The sequence below is a fragment of the Crocodylus siamensis genome, chromosome 3 (assembly GCF_052110815.1).
Source record: "Crocodylus siamensis isolate JL-2025a chromosome 3, ASM5211081v1, whole genome shotgun sequence".
Classification (NCBI taxonomy): domain Eukaryota; kingdom Metazoa; phylum Chordata; order Crocodylia; family Crocodylidae; genus Crocodylus; species Crocodylus siamensis.
The window spans coordinates 58,985,849-59,012,991 of NC_143397.1; the positions used below are offsets into that span (position 1 = coordinate 58,985,849).

Sequence of the window (27,143 nt, forward strand, 5' to 3'; positions counted from 1 at the left end):
GCCCTGAAGGCAGCCTGGCAGCAGCCCGGGAAGGGAGGCTCCACCCAAGAAATGTGGTGAGCCTGATATTTTTTTTTTTTTTTCCCCCTGGAGCCTGCCTGCCTGAGCTGCGTGGGGGTCCAATGCTTCCCTCCACGGCTGTGGTGCCCCCCAGGACAGCCCGAGCTGGGTGCCTGTGGGCTGATGCCACCTGGGGTGGGGCCCACCATTGCCACAGAGGGAAGCAGAAGCCACCCCCTGCCCCTGCAGCCCAGGCACCACTCCACCTGACAGCAGCTCGCCTTCCCTTCCCCACCACTGGAGAGGCAGGTGAGTTTGGGTTTGTGCATGACACTGGGGTTTAAAGGGCCCTAAATTGAAGCAGTGTTTTTAAAAACCCACCAATTCAATTTAGGGCCCCTGTTTTGTCTACACACACCCATCGCTTGGTACCTGTAGTCCCAGCATTATTAAACTTGTAGTGGTAGGAAGAGTACTAGACAGAAAGGAAGAGACTCATGTGAAAACCAAAGCTTATTATCATTAACAGGCTAAAGACCAACTAAATTAGAACTTGGAGATTATTTCAGTATCAAATAAATTCCTCTGGTCAAGTTGTGCATTTGGAAGCAAGTTGCATGCATTCAACAGGTTAATCTTTGTTCATATAACGTAGACAGACTCATAAACCAGAATCTTAAAACACCACAATGCTAGAAGATCCAGCTGCAATGCTGTTTTCTGTCATTGTAAGAGATACCAGCCTTTCTCCAGCCTTTAAACTGTCAGGAGGTGTGGACAAGATTTGTTTGATACTAAGGCATGAAGGAACAATACTCCAAAACTGAGAGGAAAAAAACAACCAGAGTTGTCTAGTGAGGCGAGAATTAGATAACAAAATAAAAAAGAGCGGGTGTTTTAACTTGCATCTACGATAATAGAATGTTAATTATTTAAGCCGGCCATGGTATTCATGTTGAATTTTGTTATCATAAATAAATGCGATAGAAGGGATGTTATAATCAATAGTTTCTCAATATGTGCTCTAGGAACCTAAAGATTTCTACATTCAGGAAGTGTTTGAGAGAGAACAGCCTATGTGGAAGAAAGAATGTAGCCTGAATACTCTATTCTTCTCAGACTGCCTTTGCTCACTCTCTTTTTGTGCTTGAACATTGAATGGGGAGTCCTTTTTGCAACACTTCATGGCTCAACAACCACTTTCAATTCTCACTTTCTATTGAAAAACTAAATTAGGAGTCTAATTTAGCTTATTCAATAGAAAATGAGAACTGCTCAGCCATGAACTGTTAAAGAAAGGACAGGCAGGCTCCTGGGGGACCAGAAGAGAAGGAACGCAATCTGTAAGTGCAGGGAATTTACTCAAGACAAGAGAGTAATTTTTCAAGATATAGTATAACAAAGAGTATATTGAAAATAGCAGGTAAATTGAGCATATGAGTGAAGGCTATTGGTCCAGTCTCCTGCATTCTCAGGCAATTGTTAACCAAAGGGTTCCTCAAAATTGCCCCTTCAAGCCCTGGTATATCTATACAAGGCATAACACCCACAGTAGAAAGAATGTCCTATACCATCCCAAAGGTACAAAGGGAACAACAGGGAGGAAATTAATTTATGCTCAGAATATCCTAGTAAATGGACAGAGGAAGGCAAACCCCGTGCCCCGCCCTGCCTTGCCCCAGTCCATTTCAAATCCTTCCTGACCTTGGTGTGACCCTGAGCAGAATAGTTTGGAACCACTGGGTTCTAAGAAAGGCCAGGTGCATCACTAGAGCCCAGTCAAAATACCCAGCCTTAGCTATGGCAAATGATTGTGGATTAATGCTTCTAGTGGATACCTACTTGTCCTTAACTGCTGAACACATTATAAAATAATTAAATTGAATATGTCCTTTTTTTTTTTAAGTCTAGGGAAGATTCTATAAGTTTTTTCTCAATGAATTTTCCTTCTTGTTTCTGCCCTTTTTCTTCCTAAGACTGTTTGACTGTCTCTGCTCTCTATAGTGAGTTACAAATACGCTTGAAGTAGAGTGTGTGATATCTGGATTTGAATGTTATATCTTAGGTCACATTTGGAGGCTTCCACTAGGATACAGAGATGATGTTTTAAAAGGTCTTGTTTTCTGTTACATGAAGGACTGTCAAATATGACTGCTGGTAAACTGAGAAACAGCTGATGTAGACATAAGTATTAGTTGCCTAAGACAAATTTCTGTGAATGCTTCTGTATCTTTTCACTTCTTGTGGGATAGCTTTCATAATACACTGACCCTGTCAGATGGTTATGGGTGTGTCTACACATGCATTTAAGCGTGCTTAAATTTAATGCACATTAGCTTAATGTGCATAAGTTGGTTAAGGCAGGCATCTACATGTGCAGGTGTTAATGCTGTGTGTGGACAGACTTGGGACTAAGGCTAGTCCCAAGTCAGTCCACACATACAGTGCTGCAGGTATCAAATTTAGGTATGAGTAGCCTAAATTCACCATTTTTAAAAAGCATTAAGGGTGCACATGTGTAGACATGCACCCTAATGCACCTTAATTTTAAGCTAATGTGCCTTAAAGCATCTTGTGTAGATGTACCCTATATCACCTAATGAACAGCATCAGTTAAAGAATGGGGAGGACTTATCATAGAACCATAGAAAATTAGGGTTGGAAGAGACCTCAGGGCTAAGTACAGACAGTCAAAAAGTCCAAGGCTGAATTGATTCAGTCTTGGCAGGTTAGTCTAAGATGCAAAGAGCGAACCAATAAGCAAATGAACAGACATTCATTTTTGAATCAGGAAATGCAGCCACTTGCCTGCAATGGCTCAAGTCAGAAGCTGGGGGGGTCGGGAGGGGAGTGCTACAGCATGGCTCTCTGGCACATAGCCAGCATGTGCTGTGTATTCACTTCCTCTTTATGCTGCCCCAGAGGTGTCTGGGATTTGCAGTCCACAATCACACCAAAAGAACTCTGCAGGATTGCTCATCATTGCTACCTTTTCCAGCTTCCAGGTGCCTCTGGGATTTGTAGTCCAGTCACAGCCAGCCCTAAGTAAGCCAGTAAGGCAGGGCAGCTCTAGACTCGAGAGAAGGTGAGTTTAACTCCCCTCTCTGGCCTCAGACCCTAGCTGGGGTTTGCTGGTGGGGGGATGGAGACAGTGAGTCAACCAGTGAGGTCAGTGAGCCAGCTGTTATTTCTCTGGCTAGGGACCAGAGAGGCAGGGCCAGCCCTGCTCTCCAGAGCAGACAGTACAGCCAAGTCCAGGGCTACAAAGCATGGGAGACTCTAATTTAACTTGAAACCAGGAAGGGATCTGGGACAGAAGTTTCATACACCGGTTTGACCTAAATCAATTAAGTTTGTTACTGCATTCAAACAGGTTTATCTTAAACCAGTTTCAGCCATTTTGAAACTGGTTTACATACATTGAACATCTGTTCTGTTAGATGTTTAAACCAGTTTCTGATGACTTAAATTGGTTTATGTGTAACTTCTGTCTCTAGTCCAGGTGGTCATCAAGTCCAACCCCCTGCTCAAAGCAGGACCAGCCCCAACTACATCATCCCAGGCAAGGCTTTGTCTAGCCAAGTCTTAAAAATCTCCAAGGATGGAGATTCCACCACCTCTCTGGGTAACCTGTTCCAGTGCTTTACTACCCTCATCGTGAGAGAGTGTTTCCTAGTATCTAACCTAAACTTCCCTTGCTACTACTTGAAACCATTGTTCCTTGTTCTGTCATCTGCCACCACTAAGAACACTCTAGCTCCATCCTCCTTGGAACCACCCTTCAGGTAGTTGAAGGCTGCTATTAAATTCCCCCTCAGTCTTCTCTTCTCCAGACTAAATATGCCATTTCCTTGGCCTCTCCTCAGAAGTCGTGTGCCTCAGCCCCCTCACCATGTGTATTGCCCTCTGCTGGACTTCTTATGCCTTACATTATTTTTTTTTCTCTTAAAGCCCTAAACTGTGAATTGCACAAGAAAATAAACCACATTTCTTTGACATGTATATTATCACTTTCTATTTTAAAAAACCCTATATAATTCATTCTGACTGGCCATTCTGAATGTCTCAGATTTGAAATTCAAATATATAAATGTCTAAAAATTGGAACTGACAGTAACCATTAATGCAAAATATATGGTTGTCCATTTCAGCTCTGAGTAGCATCTCTTTTGCAATACTTATGACAGAAGTGGAGCTAGTCATCAGTCAGTTATCTTTATATTAGTCGATCATTTTTTTTTTTTTAATTCAGCCGACTCTCCTACATCTTCACTAAGTGGGAATGGATCAAGAAATACATCTTTGATCTGCTGAGATTTCCTCAGGTATATGTTCCTTCTGGTGAATTATGGAGAATGGCTATGTCCATGGTACAGTGACCATGAACAACAGTCCTATCAAATGCATCAGGCTATTTAGTAGGTAGAAATAAAACTGGCAGAATTTGATGTCATGAAGGTTTGGTTTGTCTCGTATTCAAAGGTTATAATTTTCTTTCTGAATATGAGGAATAGGGACTAGATTGGAACATGAACATAAAATCTGCCACCTCAGGTGCATACTTGATGCAAAGGTTGACATGGATTCTGGTCAGGAGTCAAAGATAATGAATGTTATCACACTGAATGCTAAGGTTGAACAAACTACCTTTCTCTAAATTTAATCCAGGCAAGGCCACAGATGCCATAAGAGGCAAAGAAGCTTAGCCTTCTTACAACTTGTTGCAGTGGTGTAACAACTAGGGTCTGTGCCCTGGGTGGCTGTGGTTGCAGTGGTGGCAGCAGCTGGGCCAGCTGGCACCTAAGGTGGCTGGACTGTCAGCAGTAGTGACTGCCATTCTTGCACATCCTCTGAGTGACCCAGGCTGGTGCCCTGGTTACTTACTGGTACGTAACAGACTTGCTGGACAAAGAAACAGCATTCATGTCAGGCAGTTTTCCTCAGTTCTTTTTATCTGAATTCATAATTAACCACAGAGAAGAAGCTGAGATGGTTCCGCAATGGCTTTCATGTTTTAGTTCAAATGGACATTTCCCTTTTCCTAGGCAAGTTCTTTAGATGTTGGATTGTATCCCAGTTGATTAGAAAATCTGTTGTCGGTTGAGAAGAGCAGCTAAAATATCTGCTCAGTGTAAACTTTGTGGATCATGTTTGAGAGAGGTTGTTAGTCTGAAGTTTAGTACAAAGCAGAGTAGATTTGCACCTTATCGACTAACCAGTGTAGATTATATATAGTGCAGGCTTTGTGGGCTGAAGTTCACATCATCAGCTGCTGTAAGAAGATGTGCACAAAGGTGGGTATGAGAAGGATAGAGAAATTTGAATAGAAAAACAGAAGGGAGGGGCAGAGAGGTGAGGGAGAGCAATACTGGGAGAGAGAAATATGCAAGTGATAAACCCATAGGAACAGCAGCTTTCTTCCTCCCCCCTCCCCCCACCCCATTCTGCCTCTATTCAAATTTCTCTAGCAAAATATACAAAGACTTTGGTTAATCTATAATGTGCAAATCTACCCTGCCATTCTAGATAATGTTTGATTCATTGATGGTTTTTTAAGTGTTGCTTTGGAGAGGTAAACAGTGAAAGGATCTGACTCTGCATATCTGCTACATTATCAAATAAAGGGGCAGGGATATTTAACCACTTCTCTTCTAAATACTGACCTCTCGAAGAGAACATTTTAGGTGCTAGGGGGAAGAAGCACTTGAGCCCCTATATTTGTCATGCCACACAGATTACAGATGAATAATTTACAGTCTCTAGAAATGTTGGCCAGCATTGTCGGATTTTAATTCAATACCCTCTGCTATCCGCCCTGTGTTTCTATATATTTTTTTATCTGCTTCTGTTTTATGATGATACATTTTCAATTTTCATGTTAATGGCATTTTGTAATTACCATTTGTTGGGGCTACACAAAAATGAGACTATAATACATAAATGAGTGTAGATTAGCATGGGATAATCATACCTCTTCAATATTACAAAATTCCAACTACAGCTAAATTGCCCCTATCTCTTGGGGGTTGAATAATTATCTTATAAAATGTATATTAAGCTATATTGCTATTATGAAATGTGGTAATTGGTATATATTTTGTTCATGTTTCTGAGGGTTTTGCTCTCATTTCTGGAAGATCATATTCAGATCACCTTTTATACTTATTCTTTTAGTGGAAGCCTGCATTAAGTTTTGACTGTACTATAACTTCCTTTTTTTGGTTTATCTAAATCTTGTATCCTACTAAGTATTAAGAAAGAGCAGCAACCAAAACAGCAAATTTGCATACACTGGCTCCAGACATATATGTCAGAAACATCTCATTCCTTCATCAGAAATATTTCTGTGCTCTGTCTGTCCCTGGTTTGCAAGGTTATGGACAAACTAGGTGCTTTAAACAGGAAGGGAGAATTGCTGTTCAGGACTATGCAGCAGCTGTTGTGCTCCAACTGTAGTCTGCACAGTTCTTTAGTAAATAATAAAAAGGTAGCTAAGTCAGCCTGACTTTGACTCTGAATGAAGCTGAACAGGATTTGCCACATTTGCACTGCTGAGGATAGGGACAGAAATTACACATAAACCGGTAGGAAGTGATTGGAAACCAGTTCAGATTTATAACACCACAGGCCTAGGTACAGATAGTCAAAAAACCTGAGGCTGAATTGATTCAGCCTTTGGAGGTTAGTCTAATCTGCAGAAATTAAACTGAAAAACAACTGGATACACGTTTATTTTTGAATCAGGAAATGCAGCCACATGCCTGCAGAAGCTCAGGCCAAAAGCCAGGGGGTGCCAGAGCACAGCTCTCTGACGTTGTCAGCATGGCCTATGTGTGTACTTCCTCTTCCTGCTGCCCCCAAGGTCTCAGGGTTTTGAAGTCCAGACTCACAGCAGCAGGACTCTTCCTGCTTCCAGACACAGGCAGGGGCTGCTTCCAGGTGCCTCTGGGATTTGTAGTCCACAGTCAAGGCCAGCAGTAAGTTTGAGCAGGGGAATGGGTGTTTAACTCCCTTCCCTGGCCCCAGACCCCAGCCAGGGTTTGCCTGGAGGGGTGGGCAGTCCCTCCATTTCTCTCTCTCCCCCCCTCCCACCCCTTCTCTGGAAAGCATGCTGGGGAACTGATTTAACTTGTATCAAGAAGAGGTCTGGGACAGAAGTGTCATAAACCCATTTTGACCCAAATTGGTTAAATCTTATACTACATTCAACCATGTTTATCTTAAACCAGTTTCAGCCATTTTGAAATGGGTTTATGTGCACTGAACTTCTGTTATGTTACAGGTTAAAACCAGTTTCTGATGACTTAAATTGGTGTATGTGTAACTTCTGTCCCTAGCCCAGAAGTTTAGTATACATAAATTGCTTTCAGAATGGTCTAAACTGGTTGAAGACAAACCTGGATGGTTGTAGTATCAGATTTAACTGATTTAGGTTAAATCAGTTTATTGAATTGCTATCCTGGATCCCCTCCAAATTCAAACTGTCTGCTCCAGCAGAGCAGGGAGACAGGCTTTAGCACCCACCAGCTTCTGGCATGGGCTACTGCAGGCATGTGGCCGCATTTCTGGAATCAAAAGTGAACGTCTGTTCCATCTGCTAATTGGTTCAATGTATGCAGCTTAGACTAACTTATGAAGATTGACTCTATTCAGCCTCAGGCTTTTTGACTGTCTGTGCTTAGCCAACAGGATCATACAGAGGAGTTGCAGATTTAACCAGGATCTTTTTGTATTAATACAATTATGTCCATCTTTGTTCTAATTCTGTCTATTCCCATCTATTAGAGTACCTGTATTTATTGAAATTTCAGTTGTCTGCTAAAACAAAGCCTTTTCCATGCCTTCACTTTCTCCCACGCTGACTGTATAACTATTACTTTTAATCTCTTCCTACTGTTGCCAGCACAGATTCCATTCAATAGTTGCTCTCACACAAACTTTTGTATGGACTGCCCAAAATTATTTAATTTCTTGTATTTTAGGAATTGAGGACACATTTTTCCTATACTTTGAACTCTTCTCTGATTTTGTACTCATCTTTTTAAAACACATTTTCCAGACTGCCAGATCATTATTGAGAATTCATGGTAGAAGTGATATATTTTATTAGATCAACTAGATTTTTCCAAAAAAAACCCATTCCTTTAATTACAAGCTTGTGGGCACAAGCAACCTTCTTCAGGCATAGGAGAAAAGATTGTAAAAGTTCGCCTGGATAGACATGAAAGTTCATCTCTCATAGGGGAGTTGAAGGTTGAATTTTTTTGCAAAAATCTAGCTGGTTTAATAGAAGATATCACCTCTACCATGAGTTCTGATTCCTTTTGCCTCTAGACCTATATGGCTACAACCTGGATACCTGACAGATCTTTATTCATTCATTTTCATCTCTCCTCCTCTGCTCTGATCTTTCGTTACTCTCTAGCCATCCCTGTAATCCTTTATTCTTCCTTCTTTCATGGAAAGCATCAGTTCTGCTTTTAGGATGCCAGCAAAAAAAAAATAAAATAAAAGCAAATGTAGCTTCATATGCATCATCCACAACTACTAATTTATTTGATTGGAGTACTTACATCTTCCTAAATTACACTGACCACATTCCATTAAGTAAAGCTTGTAAATAGCAGCAGGGCAACATGGAGAGTGTCTACACATTTGTGTGTAGCAAAGCTGCCATAGGGGAGGACAGAGGTGCACTTTCATAAGTGTCCTTAATTACTGAATGCATAGGAAGCTAAGCAGGATGGCAGGACCCCATCTACAATCATGACAGGTTCCAGTGAGCAGCAAATTGTTCTTCCAAGCTCCTTCCCAAATTAATTTATAAATACCATCTCAAGAAGGAGCAGGTATTTTTTTTTCAGTCAGAGGCTTCTTGAACTTGCTTGCCTGTGTTCAACTGCTCTCTTCAGAATTAGGAATGAACAAGTTGCACTGCTATTTGACATTGGGACTGAGGGATGTATTTTATAGAATGATTCACACGACGCACAGAAACAGTCATAGACGTCTTGAATTTCTTTCTGCTTGGCAGCATAGCTTCAACAGCCCAGATGAAGCATATGCCACCTCAGGCTGGCCTATAGCTTAGTGGCTAGAACTGTTTCCTGTAGGATGTAGGTTTTAAACCTGTTAAGCTGAAGAAGACATTAAGCCTGAATTTCACCCTTGCATAAGTTAGTACCTTTACCTCTATGCTGTTATGTAGAAGGTGGGCAGCACTACTTCCTTCTGCAGCCATATTTTTGAAAGAAAGTGGCTGTAATTGCTGTGTTTCATGCTGAACTTCATGTTTTCATTGCTTTTATCCCATGTTAGGCATTTTCAGAGCATACCTATAAGACTGGGCTCTTTAGAGGACTCAGATGGTGTAACTGTTCATTTGTGGATTCCATTGTGGCTTAAACATGAGATACTGCATGGCTCAGTGCCTGTTGCCAATGTAGCAGTAACTCTGGGCCTGCCAAGGAGTGCAGCTATAAGCAGCTAGGGACCTTTACTGTAAAAAATAAAAAATAAAAAAAAAATAAAAATACTCCCTGCCCCGCCTCCCCAAAACCACTTCTAGGTGCCTGTGGAATTTGGGGGGTTTAATGGATTATAGTATTAGGGTTCCTGGGGCCTAAATTCCTTGTGAATCTCCCTTTAGGTGCCTAAATCCTTTGGTAAATTGGAGAGTTCAGCCCTCTTTGAAGTTTTTACCCAGTATTTGAATTTACAATAGGATGATTTAGCTATGACATTGAGAACTTCCCATCTACCTGATTCTTATTCTGATTATTTTCCCTTTTGTGTACCTGCTCACATGACGGAGACGGAGACGGAATGCTCACTTCCTCTTCCTACTCCAGATGTGTGTATGTGTGGTTGGTATGATGCAAAAAGACATGAAACCTGGATGGGTATATTTTTGTTCTTGTTCTTCATAATGAGCCTGTGTCTCTGTTAGATGCTTTATTAGCCATCTTTCAGAGGTCCTTGCCTCCAGTACACAAACAGTGACCTTCACAACACTCTACTTCCCTCCAAAGTCAAAGTTTGATTTGCTTTAAATTGTGAGCTAGAAATTACTTTGGATTTAAGAATCAAGTCACCAATTGTGTTTAGCTTAAACAAAAAGAAGGAGTTACTGTCACATTTTAAAATAGAGCAAAAACCTATAAATCAAGAAGGTTTTAAAAATTCATGCCATGCTTGGAAGAATACTGTGGAAAAAAGCTTCTTTGGGTTGACACTAACCTTGAACTCGCAGAATAATGCCTTGTTGGTTTTTACCCTTTTTTCCACATTGCAGGAAAATCTTGCTTCTTCCCCAGCTCAAAAACGAGTGATACTCTACTCTCAGCATTGAGTTGTAAAAAAAATGCCCCTCCTGAAACAGTGTGTGTATTGAAGTAATCCATTTCTGTAATTATAGGGCAGGAGTTTTTAATCCTTACATGTATGTTTTCTTACAGTAATGCTAAGTATAGATGGTCAAAAAGCCTGAGGCAGAATCGATTAAATAGAGGCACCTTCCACTAAGTTGTGTAGGATGAGCTAATAACCAACAGAACTGACATTCAGTTTTCAATTGGGAAAGGCAGGGGAGGCCTGCGCTGACCCAGGCCAGGCGGTAGGCGGCGCTAGAGCATGTCTCCCAGCCTGATGGCCATTGCCAGCCCAGCCAAGTGTCCCCAAGCCCCTGCTGTTCGGGGTTGAGGAGCTCCCTGTCTGGGTACTGGCTCCCCACGGGGAGCCTCCTTCTCTGGAGGTTTCCCCCAGCCTGGGTTCCCCAGCCCAGGCAGCCAGAGGAGCTCAGGGAAATTCTCCCTCTCCCCCTTCCCAGCTGCTGATTGCTTCAGACACTGGCACAGGTGAGAGGGAGAAGAACTCCTGGCCAGGTGCCTGCCCATGCAGCCCAGCATGGGGGTACCAGGTGTTTTGTACTTCACTTCAGTTAAAGTGCCGTAAGCACAAAGTTTAGCACCCAGCCCCTCCCACAAGCTTAGAAAAGGCGCGAAAACAGCTTACCCTTCTGATGTCAAGGGGAGTGGGGGGAGGAGAAGGGGGAAGTCTTTAAAAGCCTCGCTGAGTCCACGCCATCGCAGAAGCCATTTTGGGACCAGCAGATCAGTCCCTTCTGCCACGGTCTGGCCAACCGCATCAGCGCTTCTCCGCCACCGATTCTCTCGGCATACCCCTTCCCTGCGCACCGACCCAATTAGCGAACCGAACCGTGATCCGCAAGAGAAAGAGAGAGTCGTTAATTTGTTTTGTAAACAAAACATATTTAATCAAGCCACTGTACCTATGCACCTCGTTCATTGGCGTGTAAGTAAACAAATAAAAAGTTTCTTGTTACAATTTACAACTCGTGCCCTGTTCTGCGATCAGGAGGCTCCGTGATCTGCAAACAGAGGAAAAACCCCTCCCTCCCTTAAAGGCAAAATGAACCTTCTCCTCATTGTGCCTCAGGTCCTGACCCTGCAGGGTACAACACCAGGGAGCACCTGCCTTGTGGGGCTACCCCTCACCCCAGCCCAGGACAGGCCCAGGGAGCTGAGAGGAAATCTCCCCCTCCCAAACCCCACAGCTGCTTGCTTGAGCTGCTGCCAGTCTCAGGGATATCCTGGGGCAACCTCAAGGAGTGGAGGGAAATTCTTCCACTCCCGTGCACTAGTCTTGCCTTAGCGTCACAACAGCTGAGGCAAAACTGGCTACAGAGGAACAGGAAAATTTCTCTCTGCTCCCTGAAGCTGCCTGATACTTGCAGGAGCTAAGGCAAGGAGCTCTGGGGTTTGGGAGGGAAAGAATTTTCCTCAGATCCCTGGGGCTGCCCTGGGCTGGGATGGGGGAAGCCCCTCAAGGTCAAGTCTTCTCAGTGCCCCCATGATGGGCTGCAAAGGCAGGCACCCAACTAGGAAGACTCCTTCTCCCTTCTTCATGTGGCAGTGGCTGAAGCAACGAGCATCTGGGAGGGGAGAGGGATGCTGAAGGTCAAAAAGCCCCCACCACAGGGGCTCTCCCTCCCCCCACATACTGTGTAGACTCTGGCTAAAAGAGCATGGGAGTCTTTTCCTCTGCCCCCTCTCCATCCCTATGGATTGAGTGATGTAGGCAGGAAGAGGAGTAAGAAGCAGAGGGACAAGGCAGTCCTGCTTCACTGGAGCAGACGGCATAGCCTAGAACTGCAAAGCATCATGAGATGCTGGGGGGTTGTGAGTTAATTTGAACAGCAGGAGGTAAGCGGGCTCGTGGTGGGAAGGGGTTAACTCCTCGCTTGCTGGGAGAAGTCCGCTGCCTGGTGCTGGGCAGGGTCAAGCCCCCGCCCAGGCCCCTACTTGGCCCAGCCCCCAGGGAGAGAGGAGTGAAGGAGGGGGTACTCACCAGTCCCCCTCCTGTAGGGCAGGGCCCCCCAAATTCCGGGCAGGGCCCCCCTGGCCTGAGAAGCCAAGCGTTCCCTGACGGCAGGCCCACTGCGCATGCGCGTAGTTTAAAAGGGCCCGCCAGCCAGGGAAAAAAAAAAAAAAAACCACACTCAGGTAGGCTCTGGAGCAGTGAAGCCCACTGCGCCCCCGCTCCCCCGAAGCCCCCCAGACACCCCCTCAGCAGCCGCCGAGCCCCCTGCCGACCCCCAGCACAGCCGGAGGTAAGCGGGCTCATGGTGGGAAGGGGTTAACTCCTCGCTTGCTGGGAGGAGGCCACTGCCTGGTGCCGGGCCAGGTCAAGCCCCCGCCCAGGCCCCTACTTGGCCCAGCCCCCCAGGGAGCCCTGCCACTGGAGCTGCGCGAACAGGTTGCATAAACAGGCGCTTGAGTTAGCGTGGAGTTCGCGCAGGGGAGGGCGTGGGAGGGCACGAGACCCTGCCTGCGACCCCCGCCAGCCGTAGCCAGCCTACCAGAGGCATGACACGGATGGGCACGCGCCGCACCCCGAGGGTCCCCTCGGGCTCTGCGGCCCCTCCACTGGGCACCTCAGAGACGGCCACCCAGACGGAGCCCATGGTTCCGGGCTCCACGCAGACGGAGCCCCTGGCTCTTGGCTGCGGGGGCTGCTGTCCCTTTTTCAGGATCTGGGGCCCGGGAGCATGGCCTCCTCCCCTTGCGGGGTCTGCTCCCTACTGGGGTCTCTGGCGCACCAGCTGCAGGAGCTCCAGGCCACAGTCCAGAGACTGCGTGCATTCAGGGACTGTGAGCAGGAGATAGACTCCTACTGCCAGGCCCTTCTCCCCCGGCAGCCGCAGGGGAGAGCTCTGTCTCCCTCCGCAACTAAGGAGGACTCTGGGACCTCCTGCTCTGCCCAGTCAGGGGCATGGACCAAGGTGGTCAAGGGCCCCAAGGCCCGCCGCAACAAGGCCCCTGCCCCGCCGGAGCTTAGCAACAGGTTCGCACCTCTTGCAGCCCCAGCAGAGCCCACACAGTTGCCAGCTCCCGCAGGCAACCCAGGCTCAACCACAGCTACTGGCCCCGCTCTCCCCAAGACAAAGTGTAAGGTGTTTGTTGTGGGAGACTCCATCCTGCGGGGCACTGAAGGGGCAATCTGCCGCCCCGACCCCTTAGCCCGGGAAGTCTGCTGCTTCCTGGGGGCCCGCATCCGAGACATTGCGGAGAGGATCCCACAGCTCCTCCGGCCCACAGACCACTACCCCATGCTCCTTATTCATGTGGGCACCAATGACACGCCTCGGAGCACCCCCAGCCAGGGAGTTGGGAGCGGGGCTTAGGGGTCTGGGAGCTCAGGTGGTGTTTTCCTCGATCCTCCCAGTCTCAGGCTATGGGCTGAGGAGGGAGAGGAGGATCCACATGGTGAACCAAAGACTGTGGCGCTGGTGTTATCGGGAAGGCTTTGGCTTCCATGACCACAGCCCGCTCTTTGGAGAGAGGCAGCGAGCTGCTGGGAAGAGATGGCCTGCACCTCTCTCCCCTGGGGAGGAGGCTCTTCTCAGCCAGGCTGGCTGACCTGCTCCACCGGGCTTTAAACTAAGCCCGCTGGGGGATGAGGGGACTACTGCCCCTGCTGGCCCGCTGAACGGCCCTTGCAAAGCCAGCGGACCAAGGCACTTAAGGGGGCACTTAAAGGAGCTCACCCCTGCCCCAGCCCTGGCATAATCTCTGGGCAAGGCAAGAGCCCCCAAGGGCACACTTGCCTGCCTGTACACTAATGCCAGGAGCCTGGGCAACAAGCAGGAGGAGCTTGACATCATATTTCTTTGCACTGAGCAGGAGGACATTGGGATAACGGAGACCTGGTGGGACTCCGCCCATGACTGGACCACAGGTATAGAGGGCTATATCCTGTACAGGAGGGATCGTGTTGACAAAAGGGGCAGGGGTATAGCTCTCTATGTGAAGGAAAGCTACATGTCCCTGCAAGCTGATGTTGGCGACCAGCATGGACAGCTAGAGACCCTCTGGGTAAAAATTCATGGGGAATTTGGCACAGGGGACACAATGGTGGGAGTCTACTACAGACCTCCCACTCAAAGTCCTGAGCTTGACCAGGAGTTCGCCCAGGAACTGACTGAGGCCGCTTGCTCCAGGACCTTGGTTGTCATGGGTGACTTCAATTACCCGGACATCTCGTGGGAAGATCACTTAGCTAAATCTGAGCGGGCGCAAAGCTTTCTCTCATGCGTGGATGACCTCTACCTGACTCAAGAAGAGTATGGGCCAATGAGAGGCCAAGCACTGTTTGACCTGGTACTGGCTATGGGGGACGACCTAATCGGCGACCTAGTGGTTGATGGGAAGTTGGGTGACAGCAACCACGAGCTGATCACCTTCACCATCCACCGTAAAGCTGGCAAGTCAGTCAGCAACACAGAAGTCCTTGACTTCAGAAAAGCCGACTTTGACAAGCTCAAGAGGCTAGTCGGTCAGGCCCTCAGGGACCCTGACCCCAGGGAGATGGGAGTTCAAGAAGAGTGGTTGCTTCTCAAGGGAGCGATCCTCAGTGCACAAGCTAAATCTATTCCAACACGGAGGAAAGGCAGCAAGAAGGTACAGCAGCCCCCCTGGCTCTCCAGAGACCTAGCGGACCTACTGTGGCTAAAAAGGAAAGCCTACAAAGGATGGAGGATGGGATTCACCTCCAAGGAGGATTACTCCGTGCTGGTCCGGTCCTGCAGGGACCAAACCAGGAAAGCCAAGGCTGCAACTGAACTCCAACTAGCTTCAGGCATCAAGGACAACAAAAAGTCCTTTTTCAGATATATGTGGGGAGCTGGAGGAAAAGCAAGGGCAATGTTGGACCCCTGCTAAACCAGATGGGGCAACTGACAACTGACACCCAGGAAAAAGCCAACCTATTAAATAGGTACTTTGCATCGTCTTTCATCAGTCACACGGGATGCCCATGCCTGCTATGGGACAGGGAAATCTGGGTGAGGGGAATCCCCTACCCTCCATAAATGCTGACCTCGTGAAGGAACACCTTGAGAAGCTGGATACCTTCAAGTCAGCCGGCCTTGACAACCTGCACCCCAGGGTACTCAAGGAGCTGGCGAGCATCATAGCCCAGCCCCTGGCACGGATCTTTGAAAATTCCTGGCACTCTGGTGTAGTGCCTGAAGACTGGAAGAAGGCCGATGTGGTGCCGATCTTCAAGAAAGGGAGGAGAGTGGATCCGGCTAACTACAGGCCCATTAGCCTGACTTCTATCCTGGGGAAGATCTTAGAAAAGTTTATTAAGGAGGCCATCCTTGATGGACTGGCCCAGGCTAACATCCTAAGGGATAGCCAGCACGGGTTTGTTGCGGGTAGGTCTTGTTTGACCAATCTCATTTCCTTCTATGACCAGGTGACCTATCACCTGGACAAGGGAGAAGAGCTTGATGTCATATATCTTGACTTCAAAAAAGCTTTTGATCTGGTATCCCATGATCACCTCTTGGCCAAACTGGCCGGTTGTGGCCTTGGCTCCACCACGATCCGCTGGCTGGGAAATTGGCTTCGTGGTCAGACCCAGAGGGTTGTGATTGATGGCAGTCACTCATCATGGTGCCCTGTAACCAGTGGGGTCCCTCAAGGCTCTGTCCTGGGACCCATACTGTTCAACATCTTCATTAACGATGTGGACATTGGAGTTAGGAGTGGACTGGCCAAGTTCGCCGATGACACCAAACTTTGGGGCAAAGCATCCACGCCAGAAGATAGGTGGGTGATCCAGGCTGACCTGGACAAGCTCAGCAAATGGGCAGATGAGAACCTCATGGTGTTTAACACCAAAAAATGCAAGGTTCTCCACCTTGGGAAGAAAAATCTGCAGCACCTTTATAGGCTCGGCAGTGCTACGTTGGTTAGCACTACAGAAGAAAAAGACTTGGGGGTCATCATTGACCACAAGGTGAACATGAGCCTCCAATGCGATGCTGCGGCTAGTAAAGCGACCAAAATGCTGGCGTGCATCCATAGATACTTCTAGAGCAAATCCCGGGACGTCATTCTCCCTTTGTACTCGGCCTTGGTGAGGCCGCAGCTGGAGTACTGCGTCCAATTTTGGGCTCCACAATTCAAAAAGGATGTGGAGAAGCTTGAGAGAGTCCAGAGGAGAGCCATGCGCATGATCAGAGGTCAGGAAAACAGATCTTATGATGACAGGCTGAGAGCCATGGGACTCTTTAGCCTGGAAAAGCGCAGGCTCAGGGGTGATCTGATGGCCACCTATAAGTTTATCAGGGGTGACCACCAGGATCTGGGGGAACGTCTGTTCACCAGAGCGCCCCAAGGGATGACGAGGTCGAACAGTCACAAACTCCTGCAAGACCGTTTCAGGCTGGACATAAAGAAGAATTTCTTTACTGTCCGAGCCCCCAAGGTCTGGAACAGTCTGCCAGTGGAGGTGGTTCAAGCACCTACATTGAACACCTTCAAGAGTAAATTGGATGCTTATCTTTCTGGGATCCTATGACCCCAGCTGACTTCCTGCCCTTTGGGCAGGGGGCTGGACTCGATGATCTCCCGAGGTCCCTTCCAGCCCTAATGTCTATAAAATGTCTATGAAGGAATCTGGAATAGAAGTTCCATAAACCAGTTTGACCTAAATCAGTTAAGTCTGATACTACATCCAACCAGATTTATCTTAAACCAGTTTTGGTCATTTTGAAAGCAGTTTATGTGTGCTGAACTTCTGTTCTGTTACAGTTTTAAACCAGTTTCTGATCTCTTAAGCCAATTCATGTGCAACTTCTGTCCTAGCATAGATGTCAAAATGCACATAGTATTTGATTTTGCTATATAGAAAATGCAAACACATTTTCCTTTTACAAACATTCAGGAAAATAGTAACCTTTTGTTATCCAAATAAACAAGTTTAGGGTCAGACACTGTTTTTTAATAATAATAAGCAATATGACACCTCAGTAATGGGTTTCAGGGACATGTAGATCACTTAAGCTAGAGACAGACATTCAAAACCCTGAGCCAGGTTAAATCAGTTTGCAACTGCACAGACATTCTCTCTGGACTGAGGAAATGCAGACACATGCCTGCAGTGGCTCAAGCTAGAAGCTGGGGAATGCTAGAGAAGCCCTCCTTTCCATTCCATAGTGCTGAGCTGAGGCAGGATGTGGCCAGGCCCTGGTAGGATGCTCTGATTAAGGAGGAGTTTAAACCCCCACACTGCCTGCACCATCCCAGGCTTTTCCTCTCTTGCTGCTCAAGGGATGGGAGTGTTGCCAGCCCCCAGCCCCAGCTAGCACTCTGAGGCAAAGGGCACCCCCTTTGGGTGGGGGTGTGCGGTGCATGCATCTGTTGATGAGACTGAGCTTTTCAATCTCCCTCTCCCTGCTTCTTCATACTGTTTGCAAACCTGACAGGCAGGAAAGCTAGCAGGGAGCTGATAATAAAAAGTTTATCAGCTCATCAACAAAACAAAAGCCTCTCTCATTAGTTCAAGCTCTTCTTAAGCAGCTTTTTCCAGGGAAGGAATGGAGGGACATTACCAGCGGACATGTTAATTAGCTCCAAAAAGCCCTAGGTGGATACTGTTCTGTCTGCCTGTGAAATTGGAGACACATACACACACAGAAACACAGACACCTTTCAGGATTAGCTAGCACCCCACATGCCTTGGGGGTCCATGGTGCTGGGGTCCATGCTGTGGGAGATGGGAGGGAAGGAGGGGGGAAATCCCTGCTTGAGCAGGAAGCAGCAATAGGGGGTGGGGCAGGGGGAAGCCAAGCAGACCCTGGTGTGCCTGCAGTCTCCACTGGAGCTCTGGCTAGGGAGTAAAGGGGTGGGGGACAGCCCTGTTCTCTGGAGCAGAGAGCACAGCCCAGGGCTACAAAGCATCTGAGATGTTGGGGGACTCTGGTTTAATTTAAACCAGAAAGGGATTTGAGGCGGACATCGCATAAACCAGTTTGATCCAAACCAGTTAAGTCTGATACTACATTCCACCAGGTTTATCTTAAACCGGTTTCAGCCATTTTGAAACTGGTTTATGTGTACTGAACTTATATTTTGTTACAGGTTTAAACCAGTTTCTGATCACTTAAACCAGTTTATGTGTAATGTCTGTTCCTAGCCATAAGGCCGAATCATCCTACTCCGAGTTCTCCGTAGCATAGGGAGAGCTCATGCACCATCTTTCCTTAAGATGCTGCTTTCTTTCTCACCTCCTGGGCATCTTGACTTACTGATAAAAAGGAAGTATGTAGTACAGGAATACATCATTCTCCCCATCCTTTCCCATCCTGCTTGGGGGTTTTGTAATCCTGGGAAGTTAAGAGGACTTTTGACAGGAAGAGCAATTCCCGTAGGCCCTTTCAAATGAAAGCTTATATATTCTTTTCTCCCCACTCCAACTTCATGCACTGGCAATAAAGCCAGGGACATCCCAACCATCCATTTTTACTCTTGCCTTCTTTTTCTCTAAACATAGTTCATCATTTCTCCAGAAGTCTACCTCTGTTTTTATTATTTAATTTTCCATCTGTCTTAATAGTTTTAGCCAATCCATGGAAACTTGTCCATTGTCCCAGAAAAAATAGCTAGCTAGAACTTCAGTTACATTAGAAAAATACTAAAATTAATGTTAGAAGCTTTCACTCCTGTTGTCCATATCAGAATTATAAAGCTAACTATAATTATCCTCTTTGTTATAGGCAGAGAGATCAAACATTGAATGGACAATAGCAAATGAAATTGTAGGAACTTGTAATTGAACTTGTAATTACCGATGTTGGTAGTGCTCTATAGCTAAAACATTTTAATCTCTGGGAAAATCATTTCAGCATTTTTCATCAGCCATAGATTAACTTGTTGTTTTAGCATGTTAAACAATGGATCCCATAGCACATTCTCTTACAGCTAAAAATAGCTTTGGGAGGCAGCACTGCAGCTAAATAGGAAAAAGAAATATAAAGTGAGAGCATCTTTCTCTGTATATGCTCATTTAATTACTGATCAAAAGAAGGTTCTGAAGATTATTTAAGGATTAACAGCCATACTTAAGAATACAGGGGTATTTTAAAATACCTTATGATGAAAAATAAAGCAATACTGCATTGCATTTGCCTTCATCTCTGAGGGCTTAAGGGAGAAATATAAAAGCAAATCTATTCTATTGTAGAATGTTTTGCTTCTATTCCATTTTAGTTCTTATGCCAGCCTTAGCACCCCAGTATCTGAACACCTTCAAGTAGTGAATTAAATGATATAATTAATAGCTGCTATGTATGGTTTGTTCTTTTCTTCTTTCTCGTCCCAGGGAGTGACTTGTATGTGCTGTGAAATATTTGGTGTTGGAAGAATTTTGGTTTGGAATAGTTGACTTTTCTTAAGGTAGAGACTACTTTCTATATTGAAGAAAGCAAGGTTAATGAAGGATGCCCTGTACTTAGAACACAAGGTGGTTTGGTTTGTGGTAGTCCTAAGTCTCAACACTGTTACTGTTCTTGGCTTTCTTCTCTAAGAGGCGCATCATAAGTGTACAATATGAATACTGCTTGTATGTAGAAGAATTAATGGCTCCCACAAAGAGACATTAAACTGGTGCTGCAAAATTGTTATATCAACTACTGAGTTAGTCAGGTTAGCCCCCTTCCTACTGCCGCTGTGGACAGACAGACAAACGGGGGGCATGGCTCCAGCCAGTGATTTGCATCCACGTGCTGTGTTCAGCCTCACCATGCCTGCTCTGCATTCAGCCGGTACGCCATGGGATGGGAGAAACCTGGTAAGTGTGCCGCCGGAACCAAAAGGTTGGGAAACGCTGTACTAGAGTCCTTCTTTTAATCCTCTTGACAAACAATTTTGTGATTCAGATTCATTGTTGCCTTTCAGATCTCAGTAGCCAAAATATTCAGCCCCATAGCTGTTACAGGCAATGTCTAATTAAATACCTCAGTATTTCAGTTTGTCAAGGCCATATAAAATAAGGAAGAAATTGTTTGTTTCATGAAGCTCTTCCATAAAACCTTCAGGAGGAGTTGTACATCATCAGCCCTCCAGCTCCCAGAGAAAAAGACTCAGACAGACAAAATATCTCCAATGTCAGTTTTTAAGCAAGATAAGATTAAATGAAATGAACTCTGACATCTAAAACAGTGTTTCTAAGTTACTTTCCGTGTGAGTCATAAGAGGGAGAGAGGTGACTTTGAGGATACATACCACAAATAGATTGCAACACTTAAAATCATTTGAATTCAGAAAGTGCCCGATTCAGCTCTGGGTTATGTCAGCACCTGCCATTAAAACCTATGTTGCAGGGTCCCAGATAGTCACTGTGGAGTAAAATTACAGTGATAAAATATGCCTCAAATGCCCATTCTGTTGCAGAATATGGAGTTGGTCATTCAAACCCCAGTAATTCCCACTAAGTAAGCAGTTCTCAACCCTGAGACTCCCCACAGGTCCAAATATTTGGCAGCAGGGGAGTGGTAGTACTGTTCCCTTGCTGCCAAATTTCTGGAATTGCAGGAGCCTTGCAGGTCAAAGACCATCACCCAGTGCATTGGATCAGGTGTGTGGGGTAGACACAAGGCCTGACCCCAGCGTACAATCCAATCCATGGGTGTAGGGCTGGGCAAAGGCAGTGCAGGGCCTGATGTGGCCTGAGGGGCCAGAAGATTGAGCACCAGTGAATCCCAGGGAAGATAAATCAAGTCCAGAATGCAGTCACTTCATATTAGGCAGTTAGATGTGTTAATCTGAAGTCTGGCAAAAGGCAGGGCACAGATGCACTTTATAGACTAACTAAATCAGAGATGAATAAAACTTTCAAGAGCCAGAGCTTACTTCATCAGATGCTGTAAAAGGACATGGCAAAGCGAAATACGAAAGACCGGTGTGAGGGAGCAGGGCCTAGGGGCGGCCGTGAACTCCCTAGCGCCCCCTACCGTCACGTTAGGGTGAACGTAGCACCCTCAGAATCTCGCCCGCCATGACTTTGATGACCAATAAGTAATATGGGAGGCTGCCTGTTTCCCTAGTGGACGGTACTGGTGTTCTTGTCCCTACTCCAGAATGGGGTATCTATATGCATCCCACCTTAAGGGCTATGCGTGCCTCCAAACCTCCCCCTCAGCACGCCCCAAGCCTCGCAGCTGTTCTGGGGGATGTTTGTATGGTCCCTCGCCCCTCGGGTGCCCTCGTTCTCTCTCTCGGGCCCCTGGGCTCCTCGCTCACCTGGTGCCCCCTTGGGCCGGGCTCCTGTCTCCAGCCCGCTCCCTGCGCCCTGGGCCTGTCTTACTGGCATCCAGCTAATCGCTGGCGCCCCCTGGGTCTAGAGCGTTATCGCCGCCCTAGTCTCGGCGCCCTGGGGCCGGCTCGCTCTCGCCGCCCTAGTCTCGGCGCCCTGGGGCCTCGCCACCTCTGGGGCCTGACACCGCGCACCTCGCGCCCTGTCTCTGCCCCGCTCTGGGGCCTTGCCCTCTCTAGGGCTGACACCCCGCGCCTCGCGCCCTGTCTCTGCCCCGCTCTGGGGCCTTGCCCTCTCTAGGGCTGACACCCCACGCCTCGCGCTAGGGGCACAGGCGCTCACTGCCGTGCCTGTCCCCTTGACCCTTCTCAGGGTCAAGTTGCCCCACCGGGCAACACCCCACCCTTATGGGCTGGGGTCTGCAACCTTGTACACCGCGCCTCCCTGGCGCAATACAGTGCCTCCCTGACACCGACAGTAGTGCCCAGCTGGCACTGTGCCCCTACTGGACACTGGGAACCCCCAAGCTGTTGGGGAGCCCCCATGAGGCCTCCTCGCTCCCCTACAGCCTCACCCGGCCCTCCGGTGCAAACTGTAACATAACCTCAAGCCATCTGGCTGCAACATAAACACAGAGGCTCCATACACCTAACCATAACTCCAAGCCCCGCCAGGGCTCTCCGTCCTACCTCCCGTCAAGGCGATCTGGTTCCCCGCATCATCGCAGCCGGTTAGTGTGGTAAGGCTGCAACCACTAACTCAGGCCACTCAGCTCAGCCACAGAGCTCCCACTCCTGCAGCAGCCAGAAGGGAACTGTGAGTCAGGCTCTGGCCTAAGCTGTTTATAAAGGCCTGGCCCTGCCCCCTTCTGGCCATGTGACCCGCCTGGTCGCCCTGGTAACCAGCACCTGAGCTGCCTGGGTGATTGGCAGCTCTGCCAATCACCCTCACAGTCACGGGGCACCTACGTGACTCCGTGACAACCGGGAAGGAGGGTGAAGGGAGAAGGGGGACAGAGCTGGGAGAGGCAAACAAATAAAGAACTTATTGGGATGAAGGAAGTCACTAATCCAGGTAATGAGATAATATTCCATAGCCCTGTTTAGACCATAGTTATTGCAAACCTATGTGTGCATGATTTCTTGTTCTGCAATTTTGTGTTCCAAGTTGCCTTTTTAAAATTTATAAGTATAAGATCACCTGCTCGGAGATCAGTGATGGAAAGTCTGGGAAAGTAGGAGTGTTCTTCCACAGGCTTTTGTGTCTTTCTGAAATTGATGTCAGACCCATGTCCCCTCATTCTTTCACGTAGGGATTGCCCCATTGGTCCAATGCAGGCAACAGAAGGGCACTGTAAGTAGGTGATGGCATATATGACACTGACAGAGGCAAAAGTGAATGAATCTTGGATGTTATAATCCATGTTATTTGCTCCAGGTCATTAATAGTATGTTCAGGCTGGGGACTGTAGGTGAGAAGAAGAGGGGTTCTCTTGTCCTTGTCTCTGTCTTGGTACTAAAGCAGGTCAGAGGGGCGGTTGAGTCTGGCTTTATTGATTTGAGGGACTACAGTTTGGGGATTGTATTGTATTGTGTGCCACATTGGAATCATCAATAATGACCTCCAACCCTTCCTGGAATAGGATAACTTTCTCAAGGTAGCCACAAGGGACAAACTGTCCTGGCTTATAGGCAGCCTCTCAACCTCAAATGGCACTCTCAAGCAACAGGCTAACTCCTATTTTCCCCAAGGTAACAAGCCTTGCAACAGACTCAGATGCAAGCTGTGCCTCCCTTATCAATGCAGACCACAAATCATTGGACTACACAAAAGCCTGCGACAAAAAACTGCAGCCTTCTTGGATAGTCCATCACTGACCTTGGAGCAGCTGTTCTTATGCTCTTCTTTGTCCCTGTGGGTTTACTATTTGTTTCCCTCTCCTAGCATGGTCTCTGCTCTCTCCTCCCTTCTTCCCTTCCCATCTTGTATTCATAACTCTCCATTTGACAGTCTACTCTGTGTATGTTCTTTCATAGCATCTGATGAAGTGAGCGCTGGCTATGAAAGCTTATGCATTTCAGTTTTAATTAGTCTTTAAGGTGCATCTCTACCTTACCTTCCACCTTAGATTGTGACTCAGTTCCCAATGACATACATAATGTACAGTTTATTTAAGATCTACCTTGAGTAATACTTTCTAATCAGAGATTTTATCTATTTGCACTGTTGAGCTATCTGGATTCCTGTAAGGGCAAGAAGGATTGATGTTACATGGCAGGGAAAATTCAAGAAGTTCATGTGAAACTTCGCCTCGATGAGCCCACTGCATTAAATTAGCAATCTTTCATAATATCTTGTTAGAATTACCTTTTTTATAATACATTTTTAAAGTCTTGCTGCATCACTGGATAATGCTAATGAGATAGGATGAATAATTGCTAATACAACTGCCGATTTAGGTTATATTAACAATTTGATCAGCAAAATTAACATTAATATGGTGTGATGAAATATTGTCAGTAGGATATAATGGATTTTCAATCACAAATGCATGCTATAGTTTTTCAACCTTTTCCAGTGCTGCTTTCATTCACATCAGTTCTGTTAAAAGATGATGCAATAAAGTTTTCATAGTTCTGCACTTCTACCATCCTAGGTATCAAATAATTTCCTGCTTAAGGAATTAAGTCAAATGCTGTGCTAAATTGCAACCCATGCAGCCTATCTGATTTCATTAAAGGATACTCAGGTATGTGGGACAAAATCTAGCCTAATATTTAGGGACATTAACAAACATTATCAAACCTTGTTTATTGCCTCTCAATCACAAGAGTTTCTTATAGACATTTTCTCATAAGATTGTAGGAAAGTAGGGCTGAAGAGGACCTCATAAGGTCATCTAGTCCAGCCTCTGCTCAAGGCAGGATCATCCTGGACTAGACCAGCCCCACCAAGTATCTGTCCAACCTGCTCTTGAAAGCTTCCAGGGATGGAGATTCCACAACTTTTCCAGATAGCCTGTTCCAGTGCTTGACCACCCTCAGAGTCAGAAAGTTCCTGCTAATCTCTAATCTAAACTTCCTCTGCTTCATCTTGAGGCAATTGCACCTATGGCCACAGAGAAAAACCCATCTTTAGCCCCTCTGTAATTTCCCTTTATCTATTTGAAGTCTGTTAACAAGGACTTCCCCTGCTTCAAACTTCTCTTCTCCAGACTAAATAACCCTAGGGGGTTTTTTTTACCTTTTCTCACAAATGATTCTTCCCAGACCTCAAATTATTTTTGTAGCTCTTTGCTGGACTCTTTTTCATAAAGGACCATGTCACGTTTAGTAAATATTTCCAAAACTATCAGCACTGCCTGAAGTAGCAGTGGCAACTTTGTGATTTTCTATATTGTACATTTGTAATTTTGGTCAGAATTTGGGTCCTCCTGCTCCAAAGTCCATTTTGAGTTAATGAGAAACTCAGCTTAGCTTTATAGAACTTACAACACATTAGTTTGGTTCTTATATAATAGAGATCAGCATCTCTAGAAACACATTGTTCTTTACGGTATAATATTATTTGTATTTCTTGCACAGTGCTATTGAAGGAGCTGTGTGATAATGAGTAATTTTGTGAACCTTTAATCCTATAACATTGACACTGAGTCTTGTAAACTAAAAACTTAAAACCTTTATAGACATTACTCTGAAAGAAACTTAAAAAACAAAAAGATCTCCTAAAGAGGTAGGCGGTGTTAAAATAAAAGCTGATGGTTTGTTATTTGTTAAGAGGCTTGTATTTGAAATAAGATATAGCAAACACTGACTCTTCAATTTTGCAGAATGTTTTTTTTCCTTTTAATCGTGTGATTAAGCACAGGACACTTCAGGGCCAGTTCCTCAATCCAGTTTATAGAAAACCATAAAAGCAAGATTTCTACAGCACTTGTTGCTATGTTATACTGTCTCATGACAGAGATGTTCCTAATTATTTCAGCTCTCTAGACAGAGCGGGTGTGACTGGGAAGGGCGAGGTGGAGTCTCACCCTCCACTGTGCAGGCTCACCACACTCTGGCTGCTCAGGTACAGGCTCCCCAAGGGACTACGATTCTGGAAACCCCTCTAAATCAGTGCCCAGGACCAGTGCCCCACTTGTCTGCTCCTGGTTATGATAGCTCCTCATATTACTCCATTTCTAAGGATTTTATTCTGTCATATGTACTACTGGAAACTATCCAGCATCTTTTTCAGTACCCAGTGTCTGTTGAGAAATATCTGCTGTCCTATCCACTAGCCAATATCCTTTTAGCATTTCTCCTGAAAATGTAGATTGATCTTTTTGTTAGCTTATTATCTCAGTGACAGGTTCAAGGTCATGCATTAGGTTATTCTTCTATTTTTTTTTCTCCCTGCAGGTTATGCGTATGAGAAATACCCCTTTATTGGGACAGCTTCCTACATCCCCTTCCTCAAACAAAAGCAACAATGAACATGGACATCATTCAGAATTTCCCATACACACGAACACCCCAGTGTCAATTAGTCTCTGAGTTCCCTTGGGCTGTTGTCTGGACCTGTTGGTTTGCACTAGGGCCTCTGCACTACGGAGGTGGCAGTAAGTCAGTTAATTCTGGTTGTCCTGCTGTAATTATTCCCTGCATGAAATCTTCCTGAACAAAAGATCCAAGCCGGTGCCTCTTACCCCTTCCCTCTACAAGCATTACTTATTTCTCTGTCTGGGGTGACAACCTCATACAAGTGGGGGCAGTCCCTCGTGTTACTGTTCATGCTTGTAACCATTTTTATTTGTTATAGATATGCATAGCATCACTTTCAGGAAATGGTAGCAGTTCCTGGGAGCCCAAATCATAGAGAGATTTTTACTTTGCCTTGTCTGTCTCTCTATGGATCTGCAAATCTCCAGTTACTTCGTCATCAGTTTATAACAGTGCAGGCTTGCTTGTTTTTTCAGTTTTCTGTTGAACAAATTGTCAGCAGATGACAACTCCTACTTCTTCGGTGTCACTCTGTAATTTAACAGTACTAAGTATAGATCAGTCAGACTTTTCAGTCTTTTGCAGTAGGCTCTTTATTATTTGGATGCTGTTTTCCACCAACGCATTAGAGTGGGAATAAATGGGACTAGAAGCAATAACTCTAAATCTGTGCTTCACTGCGAAATTGCTTAAACTCATGCCCACTAACAGTGCCCCATTGTCATCCATTACTGTCAGGTGTACCTAAAAATGTGTTTGATATATATGATCACCTGTTTAGCCATAGTATCGTCCAGTAAGCCTATCTCAGGAAACTGAGAAAAACAGTCTAGGAGTAGTCCTTTTTTCCCCCCAGCCACAATGAACAAATGTATATCTTCTTTGCTCCAGTGGGGAAAATTTTCCTTTACTACCAAGATGAACACTTGTCTTAAGCTATATTTTTGGCATATATCTGCCCAGCCTTAATGGCTTCCTCATTGTCACGGTTCTTATAAGGCCAGTATAAAATCTGTCTTACATTTTTCAGTTCCC

At 46.0% G+C, this 27,143-nt stretch overlaps 1 long non-coding RNA gene across 1 annotated transcript in view; it reads left to right on the forward strand.

Moving 5' to 3' along the window:
- The first annotated feature begins 11,043 nt into the window (after positions 1–11,043).
- Positions 11,044–27,143, forward strand: part of LOC149868304 (uncharacterized) — a 61,611-nt gene continuing 45,511 nt past the window's right edge. Inside the window, exons 1-2 of the long non-coding RNA XR_016440970.1 lie at positions 11,044–11,313; positions 26,028–26,227. This is a non-coding gene — a long non-coding RNA (uncharacterized LOC149868304). The remainder of the gene's footprint in view (positions 11,314–26,027; positions 26,228–27,143) is intronic.